At 40.0% G+C, this 14,011-nt stretch overlaps 1 protein-coding gene across 2 annotated transcripts in view; it reads right to left on the bottom strand.

The window, feature by feature from the left end:
• FAR2 (fatty acyl-CoA reductase 2) overlaps positions 1 to 14,011 on the bottom strand; it is a 133,820-nt gene that overhangs the window by 88,323 nt on the left and 31,486 nt on the right. Inside the window, exon 2 of one of the 2 annotated variants that reach the window (XM_045073253.1) lies at positions 9,727 to 9,828. The exons of the other annotated variant lie outside the window; for it this stretch is intronic. The gene's annotated coding sequence lies outside the window, so the exon portion shown is untranslated. The remainder of the gene's footprint in view (positions 1 to 9,726; positions 9,829 to 14,011) is intronic. 2 annotated transcript variants of the gene reach the window in all.

Raw genomic sequence — 14,011 nt, 5'->3', positions numbered from 1 at the left:
GCTGTTGTAAGTATCTCTCATTTTGGTAGTATTTATTCTCTAATTGGCTCATGTTTTATAATTTTGTTTCCAGAGTGATACCCGCCAAAAAAAAACAAAAAACAAACAAACAAAAAAAACAACCTTTTGTCTTTCTTCTCTTGTGCAATCAGCTCCAGACCCGAGTTCTCAATAACGACCTCTGAAGAGCTGAAGATCAGACAATTGCATTTCTTCCTAGGTAAGTAACCATAATAAACCTTTTGGTAAAATCTGATTGTAGAAGTGTAAATGAAGAATGAAGGAGAAAACGAGTGTGAAACTTGTCTAGCCACATGTCACATCCTGTCAAGAAAGGCTACACAGAAAAATTAAAAGAACATGCTTTGACTCTTGGCCTCTGATAAGGCCTATTTGTCCTGTTTCAATGGACTGAGTGGCAGGCTCAAGTCCCTGTGTTACTGACATTTGGGCCCAAAACTGCCCTGTCTGGTCTGCAGCTACTCAGTAATGAGTAGATGAGTGTGAACAGATGGCAGAAACCAAAGCATTCCGTGGAGTTCACAAGAAGTATCCAGAGTCTTCACATTTCAATTTAGAGGAAGAAGCACAGGAAGAGGACTTCAGTTGCTTTCAAACTGTGGTGGCTTGTTTGTCCCCGCCACTCCTCGCCCCCGCGCCCCAGGTTGGGTTACTGCTTAACGCTCTTGCTCAGCCAGGAAATGCTAAGGTTCTAGCTCAGTAGGGAGGAAATACATCTGATGCTAAAACACAGACGTACTTGAAACAGTCTTTGCAAGTTCTTATATGAATAAGCAGAGTCTGATGGGTAATGTGCTGCGTTCCAGTTCTAAATTCAATGCAGTGGTGTGGAATCTACCTCCTTTGAGATCTGACAGACTTTTATCTGCAAAGGATCTTAAGAAAGGCCCGCTGCAAGCCCCATTTCCTTCTAGCTGGGTGGACGTCAGAAAAATTACTCATCTGTCCATCCTTCCCTCCATCCATCCAACCTCTCTCAGCCCAGGATCTGCAGTAATAGGATAGGAATTTTACTCAGGCCTACCCTTCAAACATGGAAAAAGAGAAAGAGACAGAGAGACAACAAAATCAAGGGAGCAAGCAGATTGAAGCCATGGTGCAAGCATCTGAGAGATTCAGGAAGTACCAGCGCTGAGTCCCCTCATCCTGGGCGAAGGGAGGAGAGCTTTATCTGTGATCCTTAACCTACAGGAGATACCAGCTTTGCTGTCTCAGTGGTTCCCCCTTCTGGCTATCACTCAAGGGAGTTCTTCTATACAAGTGGTTGTACTTTGGCATGAATCACCACACCATCCCCCCCCTCCCCAGTAACAGTGGGAATCCTATATCTGAGAGAATGAGGTATATAGTATTAGCACGTGTCTACACTTAATGTCTGTCAGACATAGGCTTTCAAGCAGGGGGTGGAAGTGGGAAGTGAGGAGTTATGAGCTAGAGAGGAATTCTGATATCCTTCTCCAGCTGTAAAAATCAGGTGTTAATGGCTAAATATACCCCATGATCCCGACCCAAATATGTTTCCCAAATTCCTTGGTCTGGCACACGAGGCTATTCAAAAATCAGATGAAATCTGACTTTTCTGCCTTCTTGCTTTTTCTCCTCCTACACTCACTTTTTACTGTGCCCAAACAAGCTTTGTTTTTTAAACTTCTTTTCCTTCTCATGGCACCCCCACTCCTCTTTTCTGCCTGTGCAGGCATTTTTGGCATTCTTTAAGCCTCCCCAGATGGCCCTCCTGTCCAGGGAGAGTTGAGAACTGCTGGCCTATCCAAGGCCCAAATCAGATCCTGCTTTATCCATGATACCTGCCTGGGTTCTTCCGGGATCCAGGCCGGTCTGCCAATCCCACCTCAGCCACACTTTAGGTCAATCCTCTGGCCTATGCTAAGGGATTTCCTGTCGTTTCACATCATGGTTATTAGCGTGTTCACTGTTCTTTCCCTTCCTTAAATGTCTGTGTATCTTCATCCTCCAACTAGAGGTGGAAACAGAGTTGAATCCCGCTGTGACTTCCATTTAGTGAGGGGTCAATAAGTATTTTTGATTGCCTGAAAAGGGTCAAAGGGACTGAAGCAGAGTCAAACACGATTTTATCCATGACATCCCGAGCTTAGTGGGAAAGACGCATACCCCGCAGGGTTGTGGGTATAGCTTTCAGGGTCTGCATCCTTGTGTCAAGTGGAATACAAGCCAAGGTCTAGGAAATTTGGCACAATTTCTCAATCAGTCTCAAATTGGATGAGGCAAGAATCTGTGTTAGGTAAATCTGGGTGTCACTTCTAGTATATACCTTAGTTGTTCTGAGTCCTGAACTTTGTAGGAACATTGCAACAATCTGAGAGAGTTCAAGTGAGGTATGAATGTCACGTCTTCTGAGACTCAAAACCTGATGAAAGATAAGTGCTAGGTCCCACTGTAAACAAAGGTGAGAATTTCCAGACCTTCTGGTGATTTGCACCCTGTTCTCCAGAAAAAAGGCAGACAAACCAGTGGTGCAAGACCATTCTAATTGGATGAGGATGTGTTCTCGTGGAACACACTTGGAGCAGAGCCAAGTATTGGAGAGTATATCCGAGGGAAGTACCGTTTAAGAAAGGGCATCTTTGTTATACTTCTACTTCTGGGAAGTGTAATCATTAAAGACACAGTCTCTAGGCTCTCATCAGGGCAGAAGAAATTGATTAAAAAAAAAAATCTTTTCATAATGGACAGCTGGTAGGCACAAGTCAGAAAAAATAAAATACAGTCTTCCTTAAAGACAAATGAAAGTAAAAATCAATAATCTCTAGACCACGAACTCCCTGCTTATACCTTCCTTCGATGCTCAGCTACAGGACATAGTAGCTATATCCTAGAGAATGAGACTTCTGAGAATGCCACTGGTCTCTGAGAGCCTTTCAAGCTCTAAGGATGCCTTTGTTCTTCCCTTTATGTGAAATTCTTTGGGTTTGGCCAGTACCATGATTTCATTCATATTTAAAAGCTCATCTGTAGCTTTTCCTCCATTTCACTGGTCTCTGTTTCTTCAGAGCCTGCCCTGCACTGACTGTTCTTTTGCTACATACTTACCAAAACAGCAAGAGCTCAAATATCACATAGGTTCTTTCTCTCTTTTCTCCTTCCTTCCTTCCCTCCCTCCCTTTTCCCCTTTAATCATTCAACAAACACTGTGAAATGGAAATTTGGGGCTTTCAGATTAGCAGAATAGAGTCAGAGAGCAAAGGTTTGTATAACATATCGGTACACTGAAAATTTCCAGGCCTGTTCTTTGCTGAGACCAGAGAAAATAAACATTTTATTCCTCTTTGACAGATCTTTCTCTCTACAACCCCCCAAAATCTCTGCAATGATTCAGGTGTGGTAGGGACCTGATGAACAATTTTCCGAACACAATAAAATGCATGAACTTCTGCTACATGCCCACTCACAGGTATATGGGGTGAGGTTTATAGACTGAAAGGAATGAATGAATACTTCCAAATGAGAGGTCTCACTATATAACAATAATTCGATGGAAAGCCTCAAAGGTCTCCATGAAAGCAACAATGTAATATTTAACAATATTACAAAGAATCATCAGGTGATTCTGTCAAGAAAAATAGACCTTGTCCAAGCCTGTGGCAGCTGTGTAGGTACATGATGTCAGGGCCTTTGTTCAGGGTGCCCCTCTGTGGGGAACACATTTCACAAAGTTAGTTCCTGCTCTATCTATCAGATTTCAGATTAAATGCCACAAGCCCAGAGAAGCCCTCCTGAACGCCCTATGTATAGTAAATGAGTCTTTGTCCTTGCTTCTCTCAGATGCATGTTAATTTCCTTCATAAAAGGAATGTATGGCATTTTAAATTGTGTTATCTTGTATGTACTTTTGGCAGCCATTCCATAAGAAAATCAGGTCAACAAAGACAGGGTCCATGTCTCCATAGTCTTTCCAGCACAGGCCTAGTGCTGACTTAGTGCAGACCCTTAAGAAAAAAGCTAATGATCTGTACTTATATGAAGAACAAATTTAGTTCTTCTTAAGACACAGATCTGTTTCTCATTTGCTGCTATGCCCAAGAAACAAGTTGCTGTCAGTTGACTGTGGTATTTGTCCAGTTATGGATTATGAAATCAGGTTGGGTCTTAGCCCTCTAAATCCTACTGAAAGATTACATTATACCTCTGACATATTGTCTAACTCAAAGTCTTCTGCTGGTTGTAAGGTGTTGGTGGTGATCAAGGCCCCACCCCTTTACAGCCTTCATTCCTGCACTAACACACACATACACACATAGTTTTCATGCAGACCAAACAAGATTGTGGGAAATAGTCTTTAATAACCTCAGAGATGGATGGCCATACAACTGCCATGGCTTTCAAGATTTCCTTGACGCCCAAGTAGAAGTATGTAGACACCTCCCACTGATTTATACTGGGAACTTCACTCTTGGGGGTTCTCCAGTGGAAACCTAAGGACCAAAGAAACCTCTCTATTTATTCTCTGCAAAGAAGGGTAGATGTGCAGCATGAGTTGCTTTCCTGCAACAATGATAACGGAAAAATACTTACATGATGGTGGGAGAGTTACTATATTTTCATTTATTTTTTTGTGGCTTAAGGAGAAGAGTCCTTGCTTGTTATAATGTCACACAAAACAAAGACCACAGTTTTAAAGTCAAAACTTTAGCAAAATTAAATTTTAGAAAGTGCTTCTCTTCTCTGTAGAATACGATACATCAAGTATCTGTTGTTTCTTCAGAAGTCATCTGTAAAACGAATTACAAAATCACTTGTAGTACCTTGTCTCCATGAATTTTCAGGTTTGAATGGACAATTTAACCAGAAGAGCTTAATCTGGAAAAATATTACTGAGATTTCTTTCTTGTTTCTCAGACTTTCCATGAAGATATAGGTAGAATGGATTTGGGACTATTGCTTTACAAGAATGTTACTTGAATGCCAGAATCTGTTTTTTGTTGGTAAGGAAATGAATGAATCTCTCAGTGAGTTCTTACAAGAGTGTGAGTACCTCACTACCAACATGTTCATCATTTAAATAAATATTCATTTGATAATATGACTAGTTCCTTGAAAGGTCTAGAAGGTTCTGCCATTATCTTTTGAGTATACCCCAGGACACATCTGTATTTTACTTGGAAAAATAAAAATGTAATCATTGTATGGGGATTTCTGTGAGCCACTAAATAGCAGACTTTGGACCAGATAGGTGTGACTTTGCATTTTGATTCTACCATTTGTCCTCTCTTAACCTTATTCTCCTCATTTGTAAAATGGCAATGATAACATAGGATTACTGGAGATTAGTTAAGATGGTGAGCACAAAATATTTAGAATACTTATAGATGCTGACTGGAAATATGTTATTACTAGATCAAATAAAAAAGAAGTAAAAAGGAGCATCTGGGTGGCTCAGTCAGTCAAGCATCTGCCTTCGGATCAGATCATGATCCTGGAGTCCTAGGATTGAACCCCACATTGGGCTCCCTGCTCGGCTGGGAGCCTGCTTCTCCTTCTCCCTGCTTGTGCTCTCTAATAAATAACATCTTTAAAAAGAGCAAAACCCCACAATTCTATGTAGTAGAACATAATTTGTGAATTCTTGCTGACAGACTAACTTATTTCCTCAAAGTAATCATCAGCAATGGAGAACCAACAGGAATAATCAACACTATTTTGGAGTCATGCTCTCCCAACAGAACTTTCTATGATAGGGAAATGTTCTATAACTGTGCTGTCCAATATGGTAGCCACTATAGCTGTAGGTGGCTACTATACCCCTGAAATGTGGCTGGTATGGCGCAAGAATGGAACTTTAGTGTAATTTAAAATAATTAAATTTTAATTTTACATATCCAGATGTTGCTACTGTATTGGACAGTGCTGTTCCAGGGAAATAAGGAGCTCAGGTTAGACCTATATATATCAAAATCAGCATTCACAATTAAGAAGATGAATGACAGCATTATACATGTAACTTATGACTCACCAATTTATCTTATCACAAATCTCACTGTTATATACATTAGAAAGTGAAGTCCTTTTCTTTGATGAGTCTACTTCTTGACCTTTCTCTACACCCTTCACTCCTATGTTAGATGAAGAAGGCAGAAATCTCATTTGAGTTAAGAGGGGCCAGCTGATTTGATATGATTGTCTAAAATGGGCCTGATAAAACTTTCCTTATCCAAAAAGATGAGAGTGAATATTAGGAAGACCCCACTCTCCCTTTTATCCCTTGTTCAGAAGGTCTCTGTATTCAAATATAAATGTATGCTCATACGTACATCTGAAGGGCCATTGATGTCTCTAGGAATTGTGACTGAAATGATACGTTTTTAAAAGCCCTAACAGGAAACTGGGTGTGCTGGGTCAGGGGATGATGTATATAACCAAAGGAATGAGGGGGCAGCAAAATGTATCAAGATGCAAAATAGAAGAGAAAACTCTTAAAGCAAAAGTAAGACAGAAAGATAATGGGTAGAGAGTCAAATGGTAATAAGGGTGGAAGCAGAACTGCCGCTGGGGTCAAAGCACCTGTGAGCAGCAGGAGAAGGAGAACATCCCAACTTCCGGCAGGGAGGAACCCCGAGCTGAGCTCTAGTCTGAGACCACTTCCCCTAAGACCAACTGGCAATTTGTGGACAACTTTCACACCCCATATCTCTGACTCCTGAATCACTGTGGATGGGGTGGTGTTGACCTTTCTTCTGCCTTGAGGAACTCTGTTCCTATAGTTTCTAGTACCACTTGATGTCTTCTTATCTGCTTGGTGGTGGCTTCATGAGCCTCACAACTGACATTTTACTGCTCGGCTCCACAGGGCACCATACACAATGTAGACCTCATAAATGTGTCAACAGATGACAACAACTCTGGATGAAGGCGGTAAAGCTGTTCTCTAATTCACACAAAGGCATCCTATGGCCTAGACATTCCCTAATTTGGCCCCAAGGAAGGCAATAATACTTCCCTTAGGTGCCGCCCTGGGCCCTTTGTTGTTTCATTTTGTTTTGTTTTGTTTTCTTTCTTTCTTAGATTTTATTTATTTAAGTGAGAGCATAAGCCGGGGTGGGGGACAGGCAGAGGGATAGCAGACTCCCCACTGAGTAGGGAGGCCAGTGGGGGACTCAATTCCAGGACCCTGGGATCATGACCTGAGCTGAAAGCAGGTGCTCAACCAACTGAGCCACCCAGGCGCCCATCTTTGTTGTTTTCATTTTTAATTAGCTACTGATAACCTTCTTCATACACATTGTTTCAACCACCACTTACATGCCATCTATATGGCTCTTGCATCATTCTATTACCCAAAGCCCAGATTTCTCTCCTGAGCCCTAGATTCAGATCTAATTGGGTTTTAAACAGTTCTATTCTGATGTTTCAGTGGCATCAAAAACACAACATATTAAAAGAATTGATCCCCAATCCCAATTAACACCACCACCATCCACCTGGTAACTCAAGCCAGCATGTGAGAAGTATCTCTATCTTACTCCCCACATAACTTCAATCTATGAATCTTGGAGATTCTGCCACAATTAACCCCTTCTGTGTACATGCCTGTTACCTCCTTGCTGCAGCTGCTTGGGACCTTTCCACACTCCCCCCTAGTAGCCATCTTTCCTTCAATGTGGTCCATTGCACCCCCGACATAGCCTCTAGTGGGGTCTTTCTAAATTGCATATATTATTATGTCATCTCTTGCTAAAGCTACTTCAGTTTTCATGCCTTGTTAATATGAGTCATGATAAAGTCTGAATTCCCAATAGTGGCATACAACAAGGTATACATGAGCTGGTCCCTGCGTGTTTTTCCATTTTCAACCTCTATCTCTCTAAATATATGCCTGCGCTTGAGCCACGTGCACTACATTTGGCTTTCTTACTAGACACAGGGTAATCCTCAGACTGGTTAGTGGCTCTTCCTAGAACTCTAGTGGTATTTACCAGGGCACATTGCAAGAGTTTCCAAATCTGCCTTTCTCTTTAGACTTTAAGTATCTTGAGAATAGGAATATGGTTTTATTTTTACATCTCTAGCACCTGCCTACCATCTTCTACTTTAGGATAAATGTTTGGCAAGTAGATGGATGAATGCATAGGTCAAAATGAAAGAAAGGAGAGGAAATTAATGAACTTGAAACACTTCTGGAATTTCAGGAAAAGTGAGGAGTGTGAAGAGCTGGGGAAGGAAAGAAAATAGTGACTGTGATGCAGAAAGTATCTTTAGATTAAAAAAATCACGCTGCTTTTTCTACCTTTATAGATGGGAAGTGCAGTATTGAGAGCATCACTGTTTCATGGGGACACCTAATGTTTTTATGCTTGTTTTTTAAAATTTTAATTTACAAAAGGGAAAGCATTCAAAGGATTAATACTCTAAAGTCTTTGTCCTTTATGACAAAGTTGTGGATATTAGTGATAAACCTTAAAAGCCTCAAAATATTTCAATATAAAAGAATAATGGGAGAGGATATAAATTGCCTTTATATAAAATTATTTCAAAACAGTAAGCACAAAAAGAAGCTCTCCAGGGATATTTTCCCTTTCCCTTCTATTCTTTTGTTGTTGTTGAAAAAAAAAAAGTTTGTTATTTTGAAAGTACACAGCTGTTCACAGCTATAAATGAGTTGGCAATGTCACATCGATTTGAAGTACATTTAATGTCACCATTAAGCTATATCAATTATTTCATGTATGTACAGACGAGGGAGATGAATTTTGCTTCATAAAAATTGTCTTGCATTAAGTCTGAGATTTTGCTTTGTTTTGAATTGAAATATCTGGGGTATGTCTGTTTGGTGGGCTGCCACTATTAAAAGAGCCTGTGACAGAGGACAACACTTCCCAAATGAACACCTGTAGAGTTTTCCAAGACGACAACTCTCCATTTCATTAGTTTGGGTATCATTAAACCACAAAGCTGGAAGCTGCATTTCATAGTTTCAAACATAGGCATTTTGAAAATACAGTTATAAGAAAAAACAACTCAGCTTTTTATGCCAGAGGGGAGGGGGTGGGGGATGGGTGAAACAGGTAAAGAGCATCAAGAGTGCACTTGCTGCGAAGAGCGCTGGGTGACGGACAGAACTGCCGAATCACTGCACTGCACACCTGAAACCAGCAACACTCTAGGTGAAACTAGAATTTTAAAAATTAAACAGAAACTTTGCGTTTTAAAAGCTTACAGAGTCCATGTTTTCTTTCATTTGCATCTTCCTCTACAGCGTCAGACAGTCGGGAGGTGCTCAGTGAATACTTGAGCAAATCACTGACTCTAGGCCTCGGTTCACTCATCAGTGAATGAGACTAAGAACTGCATCATAGCGTTGTTGGAGAATTGAGTAGGATAGTGCTTTATACTCTGGCTGGTACACGGTAACCATTCAATCCAAGACTGTTAGTATTGCTTGCATATCTGATCCTTGTCAGCCCGGTTACAGGGTCTTTGGATCTTCAACATGTTCACAGAAACGCAAAACTATACATTTTATATTTCAGTTTCAAAAACGGGTTAAGAGTTCAGTAACAAAATACAAAGACAGGTTTAGAGACACACTGGAAATTGTAAATGAATACAGCCAGGCAATTAAGAGAAACAGCTCCAGCAAGGGACAAATAGTTTATGAAATAAGTTCTTGCTCTTTGGAATGATTTTTATTTGTCACAAAGCATTTAGTTATTTCTGAATAACATGATGTACCTTATAGGTCAAATGCTGCTTCATCTGAATTTTCTCTCCAGCAAGGACTTTCAGCAATTCTTCCTGAGGCCTAAGACTCCAAACAGATCAAGAACCATTGCTCTAAAAATAACAAGACAGGAAACAATGAATACTGGCGAGGATGCGGAGAAAGGAGAACTCTTACACTGTTGATGGGAATGTGAGCTTGTGCAGCCACTCTGGAAATAGTGTGGAGGGTCCTCAAAGAGTTAAAAATAGAGCTACCCTACAACCCCAAAATTGCATTACTTAGTATTTATCCCAAAGACACAGATATAGCAAAACAAACGCACCCCAATGTTCATAGCAGCAATGTCCACAAGTTAAAATATGGAAAGAGCTCAGATGTCCATCAATAGATGAGTGGATAAAGAAGATGTGACTCATATGTAAAATGGAATATTACTCAGCCATAAGAAAGGACGAACAGCTACCACTTAATCAGCATGGATAGAACTGGAGGGGATGACGCTGAGTGAAAATAGTCAATCGGAGAAAGACAATTATCATATGGTTTCACTCATACGTGGAATATAAGAAATAGGGCAGAGAATCATTAGGGAAGGGAAGGAAAACTGAATGGGAAGAAATCAGAAAGGGAGACAAACCATGAGAGACTCTTAAATCTAGGAAACAAACTGAGGGTCCCTGAAGGGGAGGGGGTCAGGGGGATGGGGGTAACTGAGAGATAGGCATTATGGAGCGCACATGATGTGATGAGTACTGGGTGTTATATGCAACCAATGAATTATTGAACACTACATCTGAAACTAATGATGTACTCTATATTGGCTAGTTGAATTTGAATTAAAAAAAAAGATTTAAGAAAAGGACCACTGCTCTAGACTATTATAGTCACATGATCTATTTTATTTCTTATACACAGATTTTAAAATACATTTTTAAAAGAAAGCCCTTTAGAAGAGGGTTTTCTCTGAATCTGCCTTGTTTCTACAGATATAAGTGTACTCTGCATCTTTTCTAGTTTTGAGTATATTCTTTTGTTCCCTTCTCAGTGGAGGTACAGAACAGTTGGTAACTATCATTTAGAATTGATCTCAATGTTGTTGCTTTACTCTGCATGCATTAAATAGTTGTAGGAGTTTTCTCTGCTGTTACCAAGATTCCACAATCTTGGTAACAGCAGAGAAATGATGATACGGAGAATAAGGTCAGCATTCTTGAAATAACATGCAAGGTGAGCCTTCATAAACAATAGAAGGAAAATTCACTATCACCCAGTTTAGGGAAGAAAAAAAAAAGTGGTTGTAAGTGGTGACAGTACAATTTCTTAGAATATTGTGAATTAAAATAATGCAATTATGCCTACAACACATGAGCTTTGCCAATCTGAAGAAATCACCAAAAAAGATATGTTAATTCACTGGCTAAAAAGCAGGAAAGACTGGGTCAGAAAATTTACTGAATTCTTTAATAACAAAGAATGTGTTCACCAAAATCTCATGAATAGAAGTAAGGAACAAGAATTTAGATTTTTTCCCCCAACAGTGGTAAAAAGATAGAGACATAAAAACCCGATGTACTGGAAGCCCAGGGGGCTTCAGCTTAGACTTCTCTGTCTGAACCATTTAAAGCATATTCACTGCATGTTGCACTAATTATGGTTTTGTTGTTGGTTTTAGATTTTATTTATTTATTTATTTGAGAGAGAGAGAGTACAGAGGGAAAGTGAGAGGGAGAAGCAGACACCCCACTGGGCAGGGAGCCCAATGTGGGGCTCAATCCCAGGACCCCAAGATCATGATCTGAGCTGAAGGCAGCCACTTAATCCACTGAGCCACCCAGGTGCCCTGCACTAATTCTAGGTTAACTAAATGATCTTTTTCTTAAAGTCTGAGGACACAATGTAATTAAGAGTCTCTCTCCATTATTTGATGTTTGATTACAGGTATTTTTCAAAACTTATCCCGCCCTCTACCCATTCTGCCTCAGATCTGGGCAAGCTGGTAAGAAAGCTCAAGTGCTTTGCCACTAGCAGTAAGTTCAAACCATGCACTAAAACCCTCACTCCAGTTCCAGCCCCTAACTACCATGAAAACTTAGAGCCAGTCTCTTTTCTTTAACAGTTCTTTCAAGCTATTTTCAGATCAACTTGAGAGACCTGTCCTGCTCTCCCCAGAAAGCTTCATTCTGGGAATAAAAGACCTTTTCATAGTGGGTGGGAGGGTGTGTGTGTGTGTTTGTAGCATCACGGATTTGGAAATCCAAACCACATTTTGGGTCATGATCCATCCCAAGTCTGTGGAATGGCCACAAGACCCAGTCACCATGATACTGGACGGAGGGTCCCTTTCAATGAGGACATAATCATCTTAGTACTAATCTGAGAAAGAAATCTGCCTCCAAGAAAAACCTAAAAACATCAATTTCTTATGAGTTCATATACTGGGAATCCATTCTATTAAACCTAATCAATGCTAACATGATGCCAAGACTAAATGTCAAAAACTGAGAAGTTGCAGACTCGTCTTGGGAATGGTAACACCTCCAATGGACCATTCAATATATCTTCTCTTTTTGCTTTCATCTATCGCATGGAAGCACAATTGTAAGAAACATGATGTGTAAGAACTAATACACACTCCTTATGAAGGAACAGTTCTACTTTATGGGAGGGAGACTAGAATGCCTGCAGGGGGGCAGTAGTTAACTTAACCGGAGCAGGCAAGAGAAATAGATGGGTTAAACTTTTGTATCACAACCCAGGAGAGCCTGGCTCTGTAACACTGTCTATTAAAAAATCCTTTACTGTCCTTTAAAAGATAACACATGGCAAGCTTCTGAGCTGCTGCTGTAAATGCTAAGGTTCAAATGCTGCATAACTAGAAACACCAGTATTTTATTCCCATTGTTATCAAATTAAATTTAAAAAATTCTTGATATCCACAATGTAGATACTAATTTACAGGTTTATACATATAAATGAGAAGAGAGTGCCACTGAAGGAACCAAGGACTTCTTTCAATGCTCCCTTGTTTTATATTCCATTTTCATTTTTATTTCATGTTGACCAGACTCTTACGTGGCATTGTTATAAAAGTTGACATTCAATAAGTGGGTCTCTCTCTTTAGATTTAGATATATTAGTTGACTATGGTATTGCATGCACAAGGGCCATATTTTATGGAACCTTTGAGCTATCTGAAAACGCATAACAAATATTTTTTGCTGAACTAGAAATTTGCAAAAACAAGGGTGGTCTTTAAAGAACTCTAGGACTTGGGAGTTATCCAGAACTCCCAAGTTTCAAGCGTTGGCTCCATCACTGTGTGACTGTGGAAAGTTCGTTCAACTCAGCTATCCACAAAGAATGTTGTAAGGGTTAAATGAGATTTCATAGGTAAGTATCCATCACAGTACTGGGCACTGGGAAGTGCTTAATAAACTAACTGCTTTTTATCTCTGAGTTAGTCTGGTCCTTTGGGTTTTGGTACTTTTGAAATGCTGTAGGTCTCCGGGAGCCTCATTATTCATAGTTATTCAGAACATTCAAATTGGCATACCCAGAAAGGACAGTTTCTTTGGTTTAATTTGTGGAAATACACTAGCAAAACAACCAGGAAGAATTACTACCTGGTAGTTAGTGTGTTGACTCACCCATTTTTTAATTTGATGTAAAGAGCAAGCAGAAAGAATTATTGATTGTAATATATTTCTCATTCATGGATCCTCATGGGGGCCTCTGCTTTTCTGCTCATGCTTTCTGACAAGCCACAGGAAATCTACATGCTTACAGGACAGAAGCAATGTTCTCATCAACCAACACAAAGGACCAGGCAACTGCCTTTCTGATAAATAAAGAGTCCACTATTTACTTTGAAGGAGTAGTCCTCTAGGGGAATTCACTACCTAGCCTCAGAAAGCACTGTCGCAAACTGATTCTACAGGAGGAAACTCTGATGCTGGCAGTGGGTAAGATTCTGGAAAATAAATAAATGAATAAATAAAATAAATAAAAATCAAGCTTTCTGCTTTCTTCCTCCCCCCAATTTTTTTTCTAGTTAATTTCTATGAGCCTGAAACAAAGTCACTTATAAACACAAGGAAATGCAAGAGCCTGTTGATACAATGTTATGGTTGAACATATAAATGTATCAAAGGTCAAGTTTCAGTTACAGTTCCTATAGTAATTGTAACTTGGCCACTCACCACTTCAACAGTAACAACCTGAGTATCCATAGCTGGAGAAAACATTTCTGCTGCAGCTCTGGGACTTTCCGTCACTGAAAAGTCTGGGTTATTA

The sequence above is a fragment of the Mustela putorius genome, unplaced genomic scaffold, assembly GCF_011764305.1.
Source record: "Mustela putorius furo isolate JIRA1106 unplaced genomic scaffold, ASM1176430v1.1 tig00537227_pilon_pilon_pilon, whole genome shotgun sequence".
NCBI classification, from domain to species: domain Eukaryota; kingdom Metazoa; phylum Chordata; class Mammalia; order Carnivora; family Mustelidae; genus Mustela; species Mustela putorius.
This window is presented reverse-complemented; position numbering and strand designations above follow the sequence as displayed.